The sequence below is a fragment of the Myodes glareolus genome, chromosome 19 (assembly GCF_982192425.1).
Source record: "Myodes glareolus chromosome 19, mMyoGla1.1, whole genome shotgun sequence".
Taxonomy (NCBI): Eukaryota; Metazoa; Chordata; class Mammalia; order Rodentia; family Cricetidae; genus Myodes; species Myodes glareolus.
The window spans coordinates 60,426,690-60,448,771 of NC_142044.1; positions in this window are offsets into that span (position 1 = coordinate 60,426,690).

Sequence of the window (22,082 nt, forward strand, 5' to 3'; positions counted from 1 at the left end):
CAGTTGGCTGTTTGTTTTTATTACAACAGAATGTGGAAAGACTTTTCCTATGTCTTAGATGCTTTCTATCTGTTACCTTGTGTAACATGAAGGGCCTGCTTGTTTGTGTTCCTGTCCTGCCCGCCCAGCTGTTTAGTCCCAGAGAAAAATCATACACAGATCTCTGTAAGTTATAAAGCTGATTGGCCCATTAGCTCTAGCCTCTTACTGGCTAACTCTCACATCTTGATTAACCCATTTTTCTGATCTATGTTATCCATGTGGCTCAATACCTTTTTCAGTGGGGCAGCTTACATCCTGCTGCTTCAGTGGTCTGGGCAGGAGTGGGAGGAATCAGCTTCCTCCTCCCCAGAATTCTCCTGCTCTCCTTGCATCATTTCCACTTCCTGTCTGTTTTTCCCGCCTATACCTCCTACCTGGCCAATCAGCATTTATTTAAAACATGATTGACAGAATACAGACAATTCTTTCACACCAACCTTGTGCAAATAACAAAACTTAGAACCTGGGGCTGGGGAGATGGCTCAGTCAGTAAAGTGCCTGCTGTGCAAGGGAGAGGCTATGAGTTCAATCCCGAGCATGCCCAGCATTGCCCACAAAAGCTGGACACGGAGGCATGTGCACCTATGATCCTAGAGCAGGGCAGGCAGACACAGAAGCATCCCTGCAGCTTGCTGGCCAGTCAATTTAGCTGGATCCGTGAGATTCCAGTTCAGTGAGATACCCTGTGTCGTAAGGTGAAGAGCTATTGAGGAAGACACCCACCATCAACCTCAGGCCTCCACACTCACATGAGCACTAACTTCTGATTCCATAGCACAACAGTTTGGTCTGTGTTTAGCTAACTTGTTCTGTTCCTAGTCTCTTTGGAGATCGGAGTTGACCAATGTGAGAGCGCCTCCCTCATGTGTCTGACAGTCGGTGCTTCCAGCTGAGTCTCGTTCTTTCCATGTAGTCTATGATCTGCAAATTTCTAGACCACACGTACAAGTCTTTGCTGGGGAATCTCGAAGCAGCGGTGCAGGAAAGTGAGAGCAGAAGGTACATTCCTCTTCCAACCTTGTTTGGAAACCACTGTCCTCCCGCATTTTATTGGCCAAAGCCAGAAGCAAGACTTGCTCGGTCCAGTCCAGTGGCATGGGAAGGGTGAGTTGATTCCATCTCCATATGGGAGGAATCCTTTATTTCTTCCACCTTCCTTTGCACTCCGCTTGCATTTAACAGCAGCGTCTTCTTAGATGGGAACCTGAAAGATCATTTTTCTCTGTGGTTTATATCTTTTTTCCTCAAGGAAGAGAAAGACCTTAAATAATTTTTGCTCTTAGAAAAGTAAGTAGAGAGATGTTCAAAACAGGGCAATGATAAAGGATAATTTACTGTTTGGAACTACTTCCCACAAACTCAACACACAAACAAAATCTGGAAAATTGTAAATAGAATTGTTTCTTCTGTTTTCTGTTTGAAGAACGGTATTTCTCCTAACTAATTACATTTACATGATTTGTTCATTAATTGTTTTGAAGCAGCTGGCCCATAACTAAATGGAAACAATGATAGTAATTTGCATATTCTTAAATTATAATTAAAGTTCCAGAAGCAAATTTGAGTCTTCGCAGCACGGAACAGTTATGTAATACTACGTATTCAGGAGCATGCTTGCAAGAGTGAACAATGCTAGCACTTGAAGCTTGTCCAGTTGTCTCGACTCTGAATGTTAATTAGGGAAGTCTTTAAGAAACACTGACATTAGAACAACAAAATGAAACAACGTTTGATAAGTAGTGCACATTCAGTTCCCATCTCTCCGAATTAAAGAGAAGGCCTTGGACCTACAAAAATTTCTTGTAAGAAATTTAAACGTCCAATTTTCATCAATATAAGGATGAAAGAAGCATGTTTGAAAGATTTCAGCATCTGAGTAGAGGTAACTAGGGCTCTCACACTCCAGGAAGCAGAGGAACAGTTCTCACACAACAGGAAGCTGTTGGTTGTCATGGCCTTACGAGTCTAATAACACAAGTGAGTTAGGGTGTGTGCTCATTTAAAACGGAGCCTGCTTGGTTTCTAGACATAACGAGGGCTGCCAGGTAACGAGCATTATCATGTGCTCTAGCCCATTATGTAAATTACATTATTTAATCCGCACGATGCCTCTGCAGGCTGGCGTTTAGTGTACAGACTGGACTGGGTGGCTTAAATGACAGGCTTGCTTCCTCACTGCACTGGAGACGGCAGTGTCCACGTGGTGAGGCCATGAGGGAGAGAGCTGTTATGCATCTCTCCCTAGCGTGTAGATGGACTCTCACCCGTGTCTTCACATTCTCTTCCCACTGCGCGTCTGTACCCAGAGTCTTCTTTTCACACCCGTTACATTGGCCCACCCTTGTGACCTCACCCTAACTTAATTTTCCCTTTAGAAGACTCCAGCTCTAGGGAGCTGCAGAGATGGTTCAGAAGTTCAGAGTACTGGCTGCTCTTGCAGACAACTAGGGTTCTGTTCTCAGCACCTACCTGGTGGCTATAACTGTCTATAATTCCTGCTCCAGGACATCCAATGCCCTCCTCTGACTTCCAAGAGTACCGCACATGCAAGCAAACACTCACACACACTTCTAAAAAATCCCATCTCTAGATGTCCTTACATTCTGAAATATTAGGCTTAGAGTTCAACATATGAAATTGAGGGGGCGGGCACCATTTAGTTCATATATATTATACAATCACAGTTTTACAATTGAGGAGATAGGCCTGGGAAAAGTGTTGGGGAGCTATTTCAGGTGGAAGAAGGGAAAAGGGGGAGAGTAACTGGGATGCAAGTAACATGGGGGAATTGAAATGATGCATAAGCTATCATAGTGAATCCCATTATTTCGAACGCTAACTATAAAACTATTAAAACATGCTTTTAGGTTCAGGTGGGCGTTTAGGATTCCCTCGAAGCATCATGTCACTTAAGACCCTTTGCTAACTGCTCAGATTCTTGCACCCAGCAGTACCATGAGGCCTTTATCAAGTGCCAACTCCCTAACTGTGAGTATTTGCTGTGTGTTTATCTCAGCACCAGACTGTGGAGTTCAACATGATGTTCAGCACATTGGCAAGTAGTCAGTCAGCACTTTCATATCTCACACTTCAAAAAAAAAAAATGACCTCATACAGTCAAACTGTGTACAAAATTGTAATATCGAATGTTATAACTTGTTTAGTTTTGAAAATCTATGCCTGTCAGTGGGAAGATGGCTCAGTCAATAAAGTGCCCACTGTGGAAACATTGTGAACAAGAGTTCACCGCCCCCCCCCCCCCGCCCACACACACACACACACACGTGGTGCCTTGTCCCTGGAATCCCAGTACTGGGAGTGGGGGTGGAGCAGAGACAGAATAATCCCAGGCCCTCACTGGATAGGCAGCCTAGCCAATAGGGAGCTCTGAGTTCAGTGAGAGACAGTCTCAAAAGCTAAGGTGGAGAGTAACTGAGGAAGACTCCAAGTTTAGACCCTTAGGTAGGGTTAGGGTTAGGGTTAGACTCTCCATGTGTGTATGCATTTACACCCAGGGAAACACATACACGTGATGACATCTCATACGCATGTCTACACATACACAGGAAAAATATATTTGAAGATGCACACCTTATTAAAAGAAACTGTGTCTGAGGGAAGGTATTCCTACTGTTCGGTCCTCAGTGCGAGTGACTTCCTTAGGGGCGGGTGGAGATATTAGGCCAGACGATCCTCTGAGGCACCCGAATAGGAGCTGAGGAAGGGGAGGATTAGCAAAGCCACATCAAAAGGCCAGAGGCGCCTTTCCTCTTCAATGGCTTTTCTGAAGAGCTGTGTGGGTTGCCATAGCAACGGCAGCACTTTGTAGTACCTCCCTCCATCTTCCTACCTGCTGCCAGCCTCCTTCCCCAGTAGGGTGTCCTCCTCCAGGCCCTTGAGAGCTGGGGCGAGGGGAAGACTCAAGAGAGACAACAGGGGCTGAACCAACCAGGGGGTGAAGGAACGGAGCTGAGGGGAGGGGAGGGACGTACTCCTGCCAGGAGGTGAAGGCTAAAGCGTGGGCCGGAGTGACAGAGGAATAAAGGAGTAAGCCGCCACCGTTGGCAAATAATCACAGCTGGGGCAGTAGTTCTCAGAGCTGATTACCCTGTGATCCTCTGCTTAATTGATTTTACACAACCTCCTGACTGCGCAATTGGGAGCCTCGAACAATAAAGGCAGTTTTCAAAGGACAGCTGCTCGCTCGAGTGGACACCCCACACAGAACTGTTTACTGGAGCTCCTAATGACTTATTCTTCTCAACCCAGCCAGAAAATATCTTTTTAAAGTCGAAATGGGAAGGATGCCAGGTCTGTGGATAGGAGAGCGCACACGAGGATGTAACTACAGTGTGTAAACGATTAGTCTTCCTGATCAAATGGGTGACTTCACTGCGAGAGTCCCCATTTCCACCTTGAGAATATGACGTGTAAATGCTAACATTACCATTTTCTAGGTTTTTCTTTCCATCCATTCTAAGTCAAACATAATTTTACTCAGCGGTAATTTTTGCAAGATATGAAGAGAGAGGATTAGGGGTAATCATAAATTATATATGGTAAATTTATTAGTCAATACCATTGATGAAGGCGTTAGAAAAATCATGGAGTCAGAAAAAAGACTCCAGTTTATCAGCATTTTCTTTTAGGGGAAAATTACCAGTTCTATCAAAATCACAGAGAAAATTTATCTGAACAATCCCTAGAGTCAATCACGGTCCATTAGAAAACAAAGCAGCAGAAACATACAATCCCGAGGCCACTCCCAGTAGTCACAGCCTCTCATTACCAGCAACAAGACAGTGAATTTACTTAGCAACCCGCTGCTGGCATTCGGCCTTTGTCTTCCTCACATCTGCTGCTCCAGGATGATGCAGTTAATAAATATGTTTATAAGCCAGTAATTTATTTCTGGTGCTATTTTTGCCCCCTTTTACACCAAACTTCATTCATGGGGAGGAAACCTTAATTGCCCCATTGCTAAGTGACCTTTCTTACTCTGCTGCTAGGAGATTTTCCAAAGCCTGAGAAGAAAGTCCAGCAGAAGCTGTAGGTGGACATTTTCGTGTCATAGTCAGCAGGGAAACATCCGGCCAAGGGAAGTGAGAAGGGACATGAGTACCCCGGAAGTCAGCGCCATGTGTCTCCTGACCTCTAGATATGAGATATAGGTCAGCTTAGTACTGCTCCATAGTAAGACGGACAACTAAATAGAGGTCACTACTTAGTTTAGTGAAAATGATGCATGAGAAGGCGACCAGGGATGATGCGATTATCTTAAAAAAAAAAAAAAAAGAAAAAGAAAAAGAAAGAAAGAAAGAAAAGAAATTCATTCTCCAAAATTTGCATTGATCTTCTTTGCATAAGAATGCTCATCTGGGCTGGAGAGATGCCCCCCCCCCACACGGGTAAAAGCTCTGGCTGCTCTCCCAGAGGACCTCTGTCAAATTCCAAGTGCCTACATGGTGACTCACAGCCATCTATAACTCCAGTTCCAAGGGATCCTACACCCTGTTCCGATTTAGTCAGGTACAAAGCAGGGACGTGGTCCGCAAACATAAAGCAAAGTACTCATATGCATAATAATATAACAATAATCTTTTAAAAAGTAATGTTCACTCATCAACCCAATATGACCATTGTTGACTGTCTTAGAAGTCAGAATGTTCCAAAGGTTACTTTTTTTAAGACAAGGGGTCAGTTCTCCAGAGGAACACAAGACAGGTCAGCAGGATAAGTAGACAAACACCTTAGCCAGGAATAAGTAATAAGTAGCCTGATTATATTACAGTTCTGTCACTAACAAACTGTCATGCAAAACTATGCTTCTGAGTCTGTATCAGTTAGCTATTGCCATGTAACAAAACCATCCAAAACCAAATGGATTAAAGTAACAACTGCTTACTTATCACGCATCTGTATGCCAGTGGTTCTGCTGATCTAGGCTCAGCTGATGTCAGCTTGGTTTACTTATCCATCTGTGGTCACTTGTTAGTTGAAGAATAAAGCCTCAACTAGGACAACGCAACTCTGCTTTAGGCAATTTATCTCATTCTCTAGCAAACTATTTACTGCAAGACGGTTTTCAGGGTGGTAGAGAGGGGAGGGGAAACAGAAGGATAGACAATGGACTTTCAAGGAGAGAGGGGCATGAGAAAGGGAGGGAAGGACAAAGGAATGAAAGGGAAAGGAAGAGGAAAAAGGACCAAGAGAGAGGAGAAGAAAGAGGGAGAGAGAAAGAAAGGGAGAAGAAAGGGAAGGCAGAGAGACAGAGAGAACAGTCTTTTGAGACCTAGGCTCAACATGGCTCTTTAAGTCTGCCTTTTCTCAGGGTGGCCATGCTTCCCGGCTGGTGGCTGTGCAACCGTTTACAAATCATGAAGTGTCTTTAGCAGATACGACATAATAAGACAAAACTGGCAATGACATTTGGGGCACAGAACTCTTTATTTATTCATGTCCTTTGCCACATTCGAGGGAGGGAATGTCCTGAGAGATATTTTATTGATGAATATCCTTTGCCTTATTCCATAAGGTTTTTAGGGAGCCTGCTACAGGAATGTGTGCACAAATATCTCAGCATACTCATGAACAAGCACAAAATAGAGACAAGACAAAAATAGCTGTTGGTGGAAAATTGAGGCCTAGCTCAGAGTGGCAGAGACTACTACAAACATACAAATATTGCTATAAGGATATATTGTGACTCTCATTTAAGTCTTATATTTGGTTCTGTATTTTCTAGAACAAAACAAAGTAAAAAGTGCTCCCCAAGGTACACATCACCCAAGTTGACCTAGAACAGTACGAGGAAGGCTGCCTGGCACACACGCTGCCTCCCAAGCCCCAGTGCAGTTGCGGAGAAGCCCTTCCTCCCCCAGCCTCACTGACCGCTTTCTAACTCTGGGTTGCTGAGGGGTGTGTTCCTTAGGTCCTGAAGGAAGTGAGCTTAACCCACAGGCCACATCTGGACCACTGTAAAATCTACTGATGTTCGTGGAACACGGTGGAAAGAAACCGTAGAGATTTTTCCATTGGTTGGTTTTTCCTCTGAAAAGAAATCTAGGTTTTAAGAGTTAACTCAATGGAGAGAACCTAGATGGGGTACGGGCAAGGCAAGTTTGTGAACGTATCATGGAAACACCTGGATTTTGGAAGCCAGGTCTCATTTGGGACATCCATTCCTCATCTGGAACATCTGTTCAGAAGCTCACTGATTCCCAAAGAACTTTCCAGAATGAGTTCGTAGCAGCTATCTCTTTGGATGGAACTGGTATACCACAGGGCCAAAGATGATTGTTTCAAAATAGCTAATACACTCTTTCTCATCTTTGTAAGCTTGACATTAGGGAAAATATCATAATTTGTGTGTCTATAATTGTGTGTAATAATATCAAAGTAGTTAACTTTAATACTCTGTTGACACAACATCTCACTTGCTCAATCAGCCTTCAAAACAGTTACCTCACCCAGACTTCCCTGGGTTCTCTAGTGATTTCCCAGAAAAAGTGGAAATTTCTTCCCTGAGCAGAAGATAGACATACTTTTCCTGTCTTCCAAATTGCTGCATCTCAGAGTTCATAATTACCGCATCAAGTGAATGTATAGAGCATAATATAAAAGAAATATAAAAGTTGCCAGCATCAAAATGGAATCACTTGTGTCAATTACGTTTTTTAAAGTAAATAACCCAGGAAGTAATGAAGGAAGGGCTCAATCCTTATGAATGACTATCTGATAGCAATTCGCACAAAATGATGCTGCCAGACTGCCAGCCTGTGCAGATGCTGTGCAGATGCATGCTGAGGAAGATGCTCTGCATGGACATTTACCCAACAACTGGCTCAACCTCAGACAGACACCAGCCACCATGGCCAAGGCTTATTGTTTCAAAATAGCACCTGGACTACTACCCTCTCTTTGGGGGTGGGAGGCTTTGAAATCACCCCCTCTAAGGAGGTGGGGAGGCTTCAAAAACATAGCCTATTGACTGTTCTCATCATTTACTACGGCAGGTGTGTTCCCACTGAGGACCTCAACCTCCCCTTTGGAAAGCTAGTCCCAAATAAACATCACTCGTCCTTGGAGAAAACCTCCCTTGTTTCTCTTTCTCACTTTGGGTGGACAGTATCATCTGGATACAAACATAGGCAGGCAAAAATAAAATGGTATCTAAAGTTCATACTTTTCCAAACCCTGCAGTGCATGAGCTTTGCCCAGCCATGGGAAAACTCAGGCCTATCACTGTTGGCAAAAGTCAACCCCAAAATTAAACATTCATTTTGAAAAACTATCTAAACATGAATTTCCCTCTACTTAATTAGGAGCCTCAATTTGAGTGTGTAGTGTGCCTTCAATATTAGCTAATAGAAGTACAAAGCCATAAGGGCTCATGGGCTTTCACAGCACACAGGAGAAGAGAGAGAGAGAGAGAGAGAGAGAGAGAGAGAGAGAGAGAGAGAGAGAGGTGTAAGCAGAGGCCTCTCATTTGTTTCCGAGCCACCCAGACCCAAAATAAACACACAGAAACTATATTAATTGCAATACTATTTGGCCAGTAACTTAAGTGTATTTCAAGCTAGCTCTTTTATCCTAAATTAACCCATTTCTATTAATCTGTGTATTGCCGCGTGGTTGTGGCTTACCAGCAAGGTTCTATCCAGTGTCCAGCATCTGTCTCTTAAGGTGGCTACATGGCTTCTCGCTGACTCTGCCTTCTTTCCTCTTCTATCTGCTTGGAATTCCTGCCTTGCTCTATTCTGCTAAGCCACTGACTGAAACAGCTTTATCCATTAACCAATAAAAGCAACACATATACAGAAGAACTTCCCACACCAGAGAGGGTGTCAGAAAGAAGTAGGTCAGATTCATCCTTTTTCCCGTTCCTGTGATAGCTCACCCTCTCCTATTGTAATGACATTAATTCTTTCAGGAGTACAGAGGGCTTCCTCTCTCACCATTGCTGCATTATAGATTTCATTTGCAACATATGCGTTTAAGAAACTCTCAGGGAGGTTGTGGAGAGATGGCTCAACAGTTAAAAAAGTGCTGACCGTTCTTCCAGAGGACCAGGGTTCAATTCCCAGAGAGCACTGACTGTTCTAGAGGCCGGAGTTCAATTCCCAGCACTCACATGGCAGCTCACAACTGTCTATAATGCCAGTTCCAGGGGATCTGATACCCTCACACCAATACACATAAAGTTAAATAAAGTATCAAAGAAAGAAAGGAAGGAAGAGACAATCAGATATTAATGGTCTTTGATTAATGTAAGCAGATGAAACACAGCCTGTGACGCTCGTCAAGGCCACAGATCCATGACTGGTGCCCAGCAGTTTGTAAAATAGTAGATTAGGTTCTGGACAAAAGGGTTTGTGCTGTTGTTTGTTTTGTTCCTTGCTGTCTTGCTGTACTGGGGGTTGTGCCATATGTGCATGCTACCGTCTTTTGACTTTCTTTTGAGACAGGGTCTCAGATGCCCAGAGTGGCCCATAACTCACTCTGCTGCTCTGGCAGGCTTTCAGTTTCTGATCCACTTGCTGAGGCTGAGGTTTGAGGCCTGCCCCACCAGGCTGGGTTTCTGTGACTTTATTTGATGTAAGCAATTAGAAAATGTCACCAGATAAAAGCTGTATGGAGTCTCCCATTTGCACTCAAGCTTCCCGTGCCCTTTAAGAGATGGGCCTTTTAGAAATAAACTCAGGGAGACAGTGGTAACATTTACCCCCTTTAAACTTAAAGGAGCCGGTGAGAAAGCAGCTGTGTAAACACAGGAGAGGCCTTCAGGACCCACAGGACACTGAGTCAGAGAAGAGGAGGAGGTCAAGCTGCCCAGGGTTCCTCCAAAAAAGGGTTCCTGGTGATTCCTTATTCTTTACACCAAAGTCACCAGACAGGCGAACCCTCTGTGAAAGAGCTCTTCTATAAACAGCCATTTCTATGTCTGTCTGCTCTCCCCTGCAGAAGCTTTAGACTCCAGAGCAACTGCCATTAGGAAAAGAACCTGTGTGTGATGCCCTTCTGTATGTTGTGAATGTGTTTTTTTTACCATTGGTTAATAAAGAAGCTACTTTGTCCTATGGCAGGACAGAATATAGCTAGGCAGAAAATCCAAACAAAGATACAGGGAAAAAGAAGACAGAGTTACGGGGAGACACCAGCAGCTGCCTGAGAAGCAAGATGTGAAGTAACAAGCCACCAGCCTCATAATAAAATGTAAACTAATAGAAGTGGGTTAATTTAAGTTGTAAGAGCTAGTTAACAATAAACCTGATGGGCCAAACAGTTTGTAATTAATATTAACCCTCTGAGCGGTTGTTCAGAAACTGGTGGGCAGGAGAGAAACCTCCAGTTACAGGAAACCCCAGCATCAGGTGTTGACTGTGTGCCTCAGGTGGCCCATCACCAAGAGCCACCCGTGCACTTGGCTATCATGACTCCTCCTTCTTCGTAGACCAAATCTGATGCCTACACATGCAGAAGTGCAGTGGAACCTCTTGACCAGCCAGTTCTGGACACTAGAAGATCACATCCTGTAAAAGAACCCGCCCACCTCATCCAGTTCCTCTCTTATCGCATGCTATATTGAATAAAATAAACAAAAATCCCTGGTCAGAGCAAAAAAAAAGTACCATAAATAAGTGATTTACCCCCGAGATTATTTGTCAAAGAACATAAGAGTGGAAAGGAGAACATAAGAGTGGAAAGGAGAACATCAGTGGAGGAAAGGGGTAGGCTCTTAAGTTAAGTGGCTAAGGAAGTCCTCACTCAGGACACACTTGAATGCATTCTTGAAGGTTAGAAAAGGGAGCAACAGATGCAAAGGGCCTGAGGTTGGAGCGTCCTGAGGAAGAATTAAAGAGAAGCAAGTGAAGAAGAGATTCACAGACATGGGACGGAAGACAATGAAGTCAGGAGGTAGTGGGGGGACATTGTGGGGTTCTCTGTTGTCACCAGCTTTCACTCGAGGTTTAAACTTAGGGACAATATACAAATGATCATCTTCGCTGATAAAGAAGAGTCAAACATGTCCCCAAATGTTTCAGCCTGAAGAACCAAACCCTTGAGTGAATGTCTATGGAAAAGAGAAGTGGTCCAAAGTCTGAATCACGGGGCATCACAGCACTTTGGGCCATGGTGAAAAAGACTGAGAGGGTAGAGCAGGTGGAGTGAGAGCGACTTGCCAGCATGCTTCCCGGAGGAGGGGCAACAGTGTCAAGCTGGAGGAGGACTCCCATAGGTTGCTGCATTTGGCAGTGGGGAGGACACAAGCTCTGACAGAGCCGGATCAGTAATGCAGAGAGAGCAAGAGGTTGTCTAGATCAAGCTCAGAAGGAGCAGAGAAGAACCAGAGATGAAGCTACCATCACGCTCGTCACAGAGTGTGCTGTGAAGGATCAGGAGCGGACAGCTGGCAGGGTGTAGGGCCCAGGGCAGCTTGGTACACACCTGCCTAGACACCTCTATAGAGACCAACTGGAAAGTAGGCCTGAGTCTCAGTAGTTTACCCTAAGGCAATACTTGGTTCCAAGAAAGACCACAAACTGAGACCACCCAGGCACTGCCCAGGAACATACCATTCAAAGGAAATTCCTAACGTTCCAATTATCATACATAGGATCACCCGACATACCTTATCCCAACACACCCATCCCCCTTCACCTAGACACCCCTAGACAAATGTCAGCCAATCAGGGGTCCTGAACCTTAGAAATCCCTCACCCTAACCTCTTCTATTATAAAAACCCCACCCCAAATGAGTTTGGGGCTCTCTGATGGTGCCAATGTGTTGGACATAGCAAAAGTCCAAGTTCAAATTTGAATAAGAATCATGGCTTTTTGCTTTTACATATGGGACTCAGTCTCCTTGTCGGCTTTGGGGGGACTCCACAGTCAGGGCATAACAGAGGCTGGTCATTTGCTTGGATGGGGAAAACAATGAACTGTGTATGATAGAAGCAAGTCACAGAGTGAAATTATGGCACAGGGAATTGTTGTAATAGTTCTAAAGAGATGAATGACATGGGCTCAGATGCAGCTCAATTGACAGAGCATTTGTTGTGGTAAACATAAAGTGGCACCATGCCACAAGGGGCAGCAGGTCCCAGGCAGGGACCTTGGCAGATCTCACAGTCCCAGGAGGAGCCACGGCAGGTGAGAGACAGAGACAGATAGGCACACCATGCAGAGAAAGTGGATATTTATTCAGTAGGTTATGGGAGGAAAGGGGAAGGGGAAAGGGGGGAGAAGAGAGAGAGAGAGGCACAGAGAGAGAGAGGTGGGTAGAAGGGAGCGGGGAGGAGCCACAGGCAGTAGCTACCTCTTCAGAAGAAAGATGGAAAAGAAAGACTTAGGAAGACTTGCAGGCTGGAAGAGGAAGAAAGATCCGGTTGCCTCTGCAGAAGGGAGCGGGGAATAGGCAGGGCTTTTCTCTTAAAGGGACAGAGCAGACCGGTTGGATATTTCCCAACTCAGAATAAATCAGTCAACGGGGCACATAAAGTGCCTGTAATCCCAGCACTTCGGAGGTGGAAGTGGGAAGTCCAGAAGCTCTAGATTATCCCCAGCTACACAGCAAGCTTGAGGCCAGTCTAAGAGACACAGACCCAGTCTCTAGAACAGATGAAACAGCTTGGAGTTGGCAGGTATTTGGAGGATTGGAGGCCATGGAGAAAGGACCCTGCTCTCCTGTTTCCCTGGCAACGCCAGAAAGGGAAGCCCTTCTTTAGGATTTAAATTACCATATGAAAAGGTGGAGATAGCCGGTTACTAATGAAGCCCATTAGGGACCTGATATTCTAAACTACCTAAAACATTACTATCTCTTCCTTTTAAGAATTAATCCAGCTGGGCCTGTCAATCACCTGCCCAGGAGACACTGCTCCCTAGAAAGCTGGTCACCCTGAAGCAGTGAAGGAGTAACTGGCCCTTTAACAAGGACCAGTTACAATATATTTATCTTTCCCAGAGTGCCTCCCTCCATGAAAATGCCTCACAATGTAGCACAGCTGACCCACCCACCTTTATTTTTCCTTTCCCTTCCTCCCTTCTATTTTCTTTTTGGCTACTGGCCAAAGCCTGGGCACGCTTCCCCCGTGTTCTGGGCTTTCTCTGTCCCTCTCGGAAGCGCCCATTCCCCTGCTACCATGTAGCTGCTTGCCAACATCCTTTGCAAAAGACACAGTTTTCTCCCTTTCTCCTGCCCATCTCCCTTCTCTGAGCAGCTGTGGAAATTTACAGCTTGCCTGCCCTGTTGTTTTTTTCCCCCAAACTCTAATAAAATTGTCTTGGAGAGCTTCCTTTTGATTAAGAAGACTAAGAATCCAAAAGAAGGAACCCAATTTCTTCAGCAGTTTAAAGTGACGTTGATGGAACTCCAATTTCCCCAGGAACTTAGGACGACATCAGTGGAACTCCAATTTCCCCCATAACAGAAGAAAATGGGATCCTAACAGTATTACCCACAAAAGTAACCCTAACCACTGCTCGTGTTTACCATGGCCTGCCTCCGTTCTAAAAAACGTTCCCAGCATTAGTCCACTTAACAATCACAGTAACCCTACAAAATGGTGACACCAGGACAGGCAAGCTGAAAACCTCAGCAGACACTCAGGAGGAGGAAGATGAAGAGAGAGCAAGCCATGTCTTTGGAGTGAGTGTCACAGACAAACTCAACAACGAAGGTCAGCAACCGATCACGTGGCAGTAGAGGGATGGGAGCGTCAATGAATGAGGGAGAAAAATAAAAACAGGCAGACCAAAAAAAATGGAAAAGTTATGGGCAAACCATAGTACTAGGTTCTCTGCCCCACCCCTCTAGTAAGTTTCTCAGCGTAAGCCAGATCAAGTCAAACTGAAGAAGTATAACAGCAGGTTTACCAAGCAAAGCAGCTCCCAGGCAGGATCCCCACTCCCAGAGATTGAGGTCAGAGAAGTTGCGCACCTAAACTAAAGCAGGGAGATTTAATAGGTTGTAGGTGAGGGGTGATGATGTGTCACCACAAGCTGGTTGTGCTCAATTATGGTAAAAAAAAAAAAAAAAGCACTTAGGCAGGACTGGGTAGTTCTGAACCATGCAGGGGTAAGCCAGAGGGTCTAACAGAACATAGTACTGTATTGAAGAAGCTCAACATGCAACTATGTGGAAGGAGAATTTCCAGAAAAGAAGAAAACATTCTCTCATTAAGGGGACAATTATTCCTCCTGTAGTCTTAGTATGGCATTAGGTGAATCGGCCATCCTGGAAGGTGATCTCCTGGCCAGGTTACTAATAGACGCAACAGCTTAATGCCAAGCAAGCAGACAGTCGTCTGTAACAGTCTGATCTTTGGAACTGATTGGAATGTTATGTTCTCCTCCAGCCAGAAGTAACCCATTCTTTTGGTCAGAAGGCCTAAGGAGTGACAAAGCGGATGTTTGCTTTGCTAGTGTTGCCAGGGAAATAGGAAGTGGGGCCCAAAGCTGACCACGAGGGAAGAGGAGTTCATTCTCGAGGGAAGAGTTCATCCTCGAGGTTTCTAAAGCTACTGTAACATTCCCCTCTCAAGAGGTGATACCCTAAAATCACTTAGGACCCTGACCAGGAACCAGAGCTTCTGTCATTTCTGGCCTCCAACAAGGATAAGAACAAGAAACATGTCAAGGCCCCTTTTCCTGAACTTCTCAACCCACTTCTAGCTCCCATTTTTATCAACAGGAATAATTATCTTCTCCAGTTTGGGGTGAAAAGGCGTAAGTGTTAAGTTTCAAACCTAGACAAGTCACTGAGGTGGCTATTTAACATAGCAAAGTGGACCTGGTCCCCAGGTTCTCCCAGCATCCCTCAGTCCCTACCTGTTGCAGGGCATGGCCAGTATACCCCACCCTCTATCCTGATCTCTCCAGCCCAGGGGCTGAGTTGCTCTTCCCCCAGAGCCTCTTCCCTATATGATCCAGACATTTTGGTTGCCTGCCACGTTTTGGACCTTTGGCCTCCTGGCTGCTACTGCTCCTGGTTCCTCCCCCCCCCCCTATAAGGCCAGCTCAGTCTGGTCATGTCCACTCTGGACTGTCCCAGATGACCCTGCCTCTGACTACGCTCTCCCACACATCTATAATAAACTTCCTCCTCCACCATATAGAGGAGCGGTCCTGTCCATTCCTTTCCCTTTTATTTCCTTTGGTCGTCCGTTAAGAACTCACTTCAGGTCACACACAGTGAGGAAGGACACAGGGTCTCTGAGCTCAGGCTCCAAGTCCCTACTGATCAGTTCCCCTTGTGTGAGGGTTGCTCTAATAATTCCATGGTGGTTTAAATAAAAAATGTCTTCTGCAGGCTTGGGTATTTCATCACCCGGCTCCCAGGGCTGACTGGGGCGGCTTAGGAGAGCTAGCCTTGCTGGAGAACGCACATCACAGTGGATGGGCTTCCAGTGTTCATGACCTCACCCCCACCTGCAGATTGCTCTATCGGCGAATCAATCCCACACCAGTTATGTTTTAAGGGGTTATTTATTTTGGGGGGTAAAACTTACATACACCATAAACCGTCAGGAAGGGAGACCAGTCGCTGGAGCAGGAGCCGGGAGCAGGAGCCGGGAGCAGGAGCTGGGACCAAGCGCCGGAACCAAGAGAGCCTGATCCGGATTTGCTTCTCTTTTTAAAAGAGAAATATACCACGCCCCAGTGGGCTGGTATTTCAGCAGCTATTGGCTGACGGAGCGGAAGTCATTCCCCGCTGCACTGTGGGCTCGTATTTCAGCGACTATTGGTTGAGGCAGCGGAAGTTACTCCCACATTGCTCTCTCTCGGTCACGTTTGTGGTCAAAGATGTGAGCTCCCGGCTTTCTGTTCCACCACTGCCTACCACTGGCTGTCACACCTCCAGGCCATGAGAGACTTGAATCACCCTGCATAATCCCAAATAAACTCTTCCATAAATTGGTTTTGGTCATGGTTGTTTTTATCACAACCACAGAGAAGTAGCCAATATACTCCAAGCGTAACAGAAAGGCTCCATAAGAAGGCAAGTTCCAGCTGGGCCTATGGCCTGCTCCCCACCAATCTATCTGTGTTGGTGGGGCAGAGGTAGGATGGAGACCTGAGCTGAGGAGTCAGGCACTAGGTGGACTTGACAGAAGGAAAGGCAAGAAATTGACCGGATACTTGTTAAACAATAAAACTCTAATGATGGTATGAAGAGAAGAGGGTACCACTGCAGGCAAGTAGGAGGCCAAGTCCTAGAGAGGCCAGGCCAGACCACAAAGCTCCTTCTTCTATGCCAGGTGAGCACTGGGAATGGCCCACCAGGCCATGGGTTTCCAAACTGTGTTTTCTCTGTTCTGGTGCTTTAGCAATGGCACCCTTGATGAATGAAGTACAATGGGGAAAACACACCAGTTGCAGAATCGAAGCTCCTGCAGAAGGAAGTGTAGCCACCACAGCCCATCCCCAGAGAAGCAGGACTCTCAGGGGTCCCGCTGTAAAGCTTTGGACAGTTAGAACCGGAGAGGGGGAGAGGAGAGGAAAGGGGCCACTAACAGGGAGACACAGGGAGACATGAGGGAGTGACAGGCAGTGCAGTGCTTTTGTATAATGGTTGCTCATGATGTAGCGCAGGCTGGCTTTGAACTTATGGCAATTCCCTTGTTTCAGACTCCCAAGTTCTGGGATTTCAGGAATATACCTCAAGCCCTGTGTGTGTGTGTGTGTGTGTGTGTGTGTGTGTGTGTGTGTGTTGATAGGGGTTACTTCTCAGTTGTTCAGTTAAGATCAAATGTGATGTTTGACTACAAACACCGCAGCCCCTACAGTGCTAAGCCCAATGCTCTGGGCAGGGATTTTCAGAAGAAAGAAGCGGCGGTTCTCTCCTTCCATTTTACCACTACTGGTTAGCAAGATGTCCGGGATCTACCCAGAAATATGCAATCATTTCAAGAGAAATAAAGCTTGACACTTATGACAAATAAATCAGTTTCCTTTTCTCCGTAAAACTGAGCCAGCTCCTGCTTCCGTCATTGCATCTGACCTCTTAGGGAGACTTCTCACAATGCTGAATATCACTGGCAGAACACCTGTTACCTGCAGACCCTGTGCTGGGCATTTTACACTTTCAGTCCTCTCGGGAACCTGCCGATGGACTTGTCAGGCTCGTCACTCTCACCGTCTCATCCACCAGGTGAAACCTGCAGAGGACCCTTATGTCGTCTGCCTTCCTCGTTGCTTTCCCGTCTCACGCTTTCACTGGCTGTCAGCTCCTGCAGCTTCCAATTCTGTCATCTTCTTCTCCAGCTGGCCCTCTCTACGACTTCACCCCCACCTCCGCCCTACCGTGGGTGCCCAGGTTGAACGCCATCACTTGATGAGAGCTCCTCTCTGATTCCAGCCATTGGCAGAACGCTGGACCTGTAGCCGCTGGAATATCTGCCACCTATGCTGTGGCGATTGTGCAAGTATTAGTGTCCTCTGCGGGGCAATAGGAGCCCTGATGGATGTGCTAGGAAAGCCTCTGGACAAACAGTGTCTGGCACAGAATGAACACTCGATAAGTGGCTGCTGAAGTCGGACACGATGGAACACGCTTGTAATTCAACTCTCCATAAGGAAAAACAAAAGAAAAGGATGTTGAATTATGACTGATATCAAGAATAAGAGAAAGTTTAAAGCTTATTAATTTCAGACATTAAAATTCTAAAAACGCGAAGTAGCGCTTTTCAGATGTGTGGTTCCTGTTGACCGACTTCAGCTTTCTCTCTGCCAGGCTTCTAATAGTGCGTCCTGCCTGGCTGCTGTAGAATAATCGTTGTTTACGTCCCGAGTAATGAGCCCGCAGCTTGGCAGAACTCGGAGTCACCGTAAGAACACAAATTGCAATCAGTGGGATTTCAACTGTGACAATCGCTTTGTGCTCAGCATGGCAGACCAAAGACTGGATGTTAGGCCAGCAGAGGCCACCTGGTCGCCATGCGAGGGAGGAGGCAGTCTGCTAGCTATTGTCATGGCCTACTGATACGGCATTCTTTGGTCACAGATTATGGTTTCAGAAATCTCTCGAAACTGGAAATTCCTATTTAAAGAGAAAAAAAAAAAAAAAAACAAGTGTGGTGATACACGCCCATAACCCCAGCACTTAGGAAGCAGAGGCAGGAGGATTGCTGAGAGTGGAAAACCAGTGCGTATTATATAGTGAATGCAAGGATAGTCTGGGATGCAGCCACTTAAATGTTTCCTTGATGATCATACAGCTCAAAAGTCTAGAGAAAATAATTCAGTGGTAATTTTTTAATTCAATTTATGCTGATTTTCCTCTTTTTCCTTAATTATTATGAAAAGGAAAAGAGATACCACCCTGGACAACCCCCACCTTGGTATCCAGGTGGGTCTCCAGCTAGGAAGGCAGGAAGAGATAAGGGAAACAGGAAGCCCAACTCCCTCCTTGGTATCCAGGTGGGTCTCCAGCCAGGACAGGAAGCCCCTGGACAACCCCCTCCTTGGTATTTAGGTGAAAGGTCAAGAATGTGCCACTCAGCTTAGCCTTATTTGAATTGACCAATGAAATGAATCCCCGTAACCACGCTTTTTTGCTTCTGTACCCGCGCTTTTGCTCTCCTATAAGAACCCCTCATCCCCAACCTGTGGGGCGCAAGTCTTCCGAGAGACCTTGTCGCCCCAGGTACCTGTGTATTCGAATAAACCTCTTGCAGTTTGCATCCGTAAGTGTGGCTTCGTCGGGTTCGTGGGTTCGGGGCCTCTCTCGCGAGGAAGACATCCCTCGGGGGTCTTTCATTTATAATTACATATATTTATATGAATGACACTATTATAACATATATAATATCATTACAATATATAGAATGCTAATATATATAAATGCAACCTGCTGGGTCCATTTAGTGTTGCTCAAATGTGTATTTTCAGGGCTGACCACCTGGCGTTGGATAATCAATTAGGGCTTCATCCCTGAGAAAGATGCACTCTTGGCAGTCATTAGCTGCCCATAGCTCTTCATCCCGGGCATCCACACTCACTAGCTCATGAGACCAAACATTTTCATTCTCTGATGCTGTGCTTGGTTTTCCCACAGTTACCAAGACCTACGAAGTCCTCTCTCCCACGGCCTTCCACTCTGCATGCTTACAACGTCCTGTCCTCATCTGGGGAAAAGACGTGGAGTTACAAAAGGCTTGCTGGGTGGTGGTGGGTCACTACAAAATGATTTATTTTGAACCTAACTAAATAGTAAATCTAACAGGAGTCATGAAAGAGGATTTCCCCCCTTTTTATTCTAATTTTAATTACAGTCAAGTTCTTTTTTTTTTCACGATGGATAAGTGTATAAAAATACAATGATAGTGACAATATAAAACCCGGAGTGGAGTCCATGGCTTCAGAACCACCATGCCAACTCTATAGGAGTTTGCTAAGATATACAGAGTTTAGGGCTGAGCAAGTGTTTGGGTTACTTTCCTTAAACTAGCTGTATGATGTTTTCATCAGTGAGTCAGTTAAAATAATTGGTCCAAGGACCCTGAGACAGGAAGGAAATGAAGGACCTCATACCTTTCTCCCAGTTGACATCAGCCACTCAGATGCTAATATCTGAGAATTTTCTGCCACGAGGCGAAGCAAAGAGTCCATGAAAAAACGCTTCACAAAGAGAAAAGACCTTTAGACTCACCTCAGGGGTTTCCCCTTTCAACGCTGGGAGACTCAGCCACAGAAGTTCTGTGCACGAAATGCGCTGGAACACTGAAGGGAGGGAGGGAGGAGAAAGGCATCAAGGGTCAAAGAGAAGAACCTGATGGAGTCAGCTGTGGTCAGACCCCCCCCCCCCCCCAAGGACCCCAGTCTAGGTCTAGGTCTAGGGCAGCCGCTTCAGAGTGACTCTTCTGCATGCAGATACAGAATGACTGAAAAACAGACCTGAAGACCAGGGGCAAAGATGCTTAAGGAGTCTCCTGGGAGCATCCAGACTTCCTGGAGCCCTTAGTCACACATCGTGAGCACTATGGCAGGGAGCAAATGCGGATAGAATCCAGGCTAAAGCTATGGCCCAGTTGTTCGGTGAAATAGACCTGTCCTAGGGAACCTGAACTGTCAACTGGCCCAGTCTAGAGTCACCTCGCAGAGTCTCAGTCGTGGAATCGCTTGGATCAGAATGACCTGTGGGTGGGTTTATGGGCAATTGTTTTGATGGTCAGTTCATGCGGGAGGACTCAGCCCACTGTGAGTGACACCATCTCCTGGACAGGTGACTCTGGGCTGCACCGGAAAGCTAACTGTGAGCCTGCAGGAGCCCCGTCAACAAGCCGCATTCTTCCATGGCTTCTGCTCAGGATCCGGCTGAGTTCCTGCCCTGGCTTCTCTCAGGGATGCGCTGTGACCTGGGAGTACGCGCCACAATAAACCCTGTCCTCTCATAAGTTGCTTTTGATCAGGCTGTCTTGTCACAGCAGTAGAATAAAACTACAACAAGGTCCCTGGAGAAACTCCCAGAACAGAGTAACCGGAGCTGCTCTCAGTGCCACAAGGGACACAAAGGGCTGACACCCGGAGTCAAGCCTGAACCCCACCGGCAGGCTCCCGCCCAGGAGAAGGCGGGCAGCATGCAATGGGCCTTCGCTCAGGTTTTACCCTTCCGCTAGCGTGCACAGTCTCATCCTCTGGTGGACCACACTTTTATCTTCTTCCCGAAAGCAAGCAAAGCTCAAGCCTTTCCTAAGAGGAAGAAAAGCTGAGTGTGGCTGTTACATTCCTGATTAAAACTTCTGCGTCAGACTCCAGACCCCCGGGCATCTACTGAGAGGCAACAGCTGAGACGCTTATGGACTGGAAAGAGAGGGATGAGGGAAAGGCACAATATCACAGTTGTGCTGTCCGCGTGGATGGCGACTTCTTTCATGTCCTGCTGGGGGACGCGGGTGGCAGAGCCAACTGCGTCTCACAGGCCGCTAGTGGCACCACACACAGAGGTGCCCCGTGGGCTCAGCACCACAAAACAAGCAAAGGTTCCTGCTTCATTTAATCTCACTGCAACCCGAGGGCACAGAACTATTTTTAAAATAAACTACATGATTCTAATTAACCCACAAACAAAAGCATCACAAAGCTAGTTTAAGGAAGTGCGGTGGCTTTAAAGAGGTATCTTTCGTCGTCTCCCACACTTGAACTCCTGGTCCCGGGATGGTGCTGTTTAGGGAGGAGGTGCGCTACCACCGGAGGTGGGCTTTCTCTCTTCTGCTTGCTATTCAGGATGTAACCGTCAGCTTTCTGTTCCAGCAGAGATGCCTTTGCTCCGCCATCATGGATTCTCAACTCTTTCTTCTGTAAGTTGCCCTGGTCATGAGGTTTTTATCAGAGCAAAAGGACCTAATTCGGGAGCTGTTCAGACACTTGCCCCGTCCCGAACCACACATCTCAGTGGACTTCCACACAGTTAGGACTGCCATTCTAAAGCAGCAAACTCCACTTAAGGTTCTGTGCTTTCACTATCAGCCACTTTATTCGTCACTTATCTACCAGAAAAAGAGAGAGAATGAAAGAATCCACGACAGAGCTGAAGCTAGAGAAAGAATCCTTTACATTCTCTATATACTGGTTTAATCATCATTGTATATGTGAGCAATGCGGGTTTATAGAAACTATGTAATATGAAGGAAATTTAAAATATGAAATCAGAGGACGCCAAGAGAAAGGTGCTTGGAGTACAACCTTGGCATCCCCGAGTTGGAGTCCTGAAACCCTCGTAAAGGTGGAAGGAGAATCAAGTCTACAATGTCCTCTGGCCACACCTGTAGAGGGCAAATGTGCTTCCCCCATACAACATGAGCACACGCACGCACAATAATAATTATATATACATGGACCCAAGGTGCAGTTGGATTGCTTCCTGTCTTGATAGGAACAACAGAAACAACAAAATTGCTAGTTTTCAAACAAAAGGCTTATGTCTTCTGGTGTGGGAGGTCCTTCTGTCTATGTGTTGTTTCCATTGGTTAATGAATAAAGAAACTGCTTTGGTATGTTGATAGGGCAGAACTTAGGTAGGTAGGGAAAACTAAATT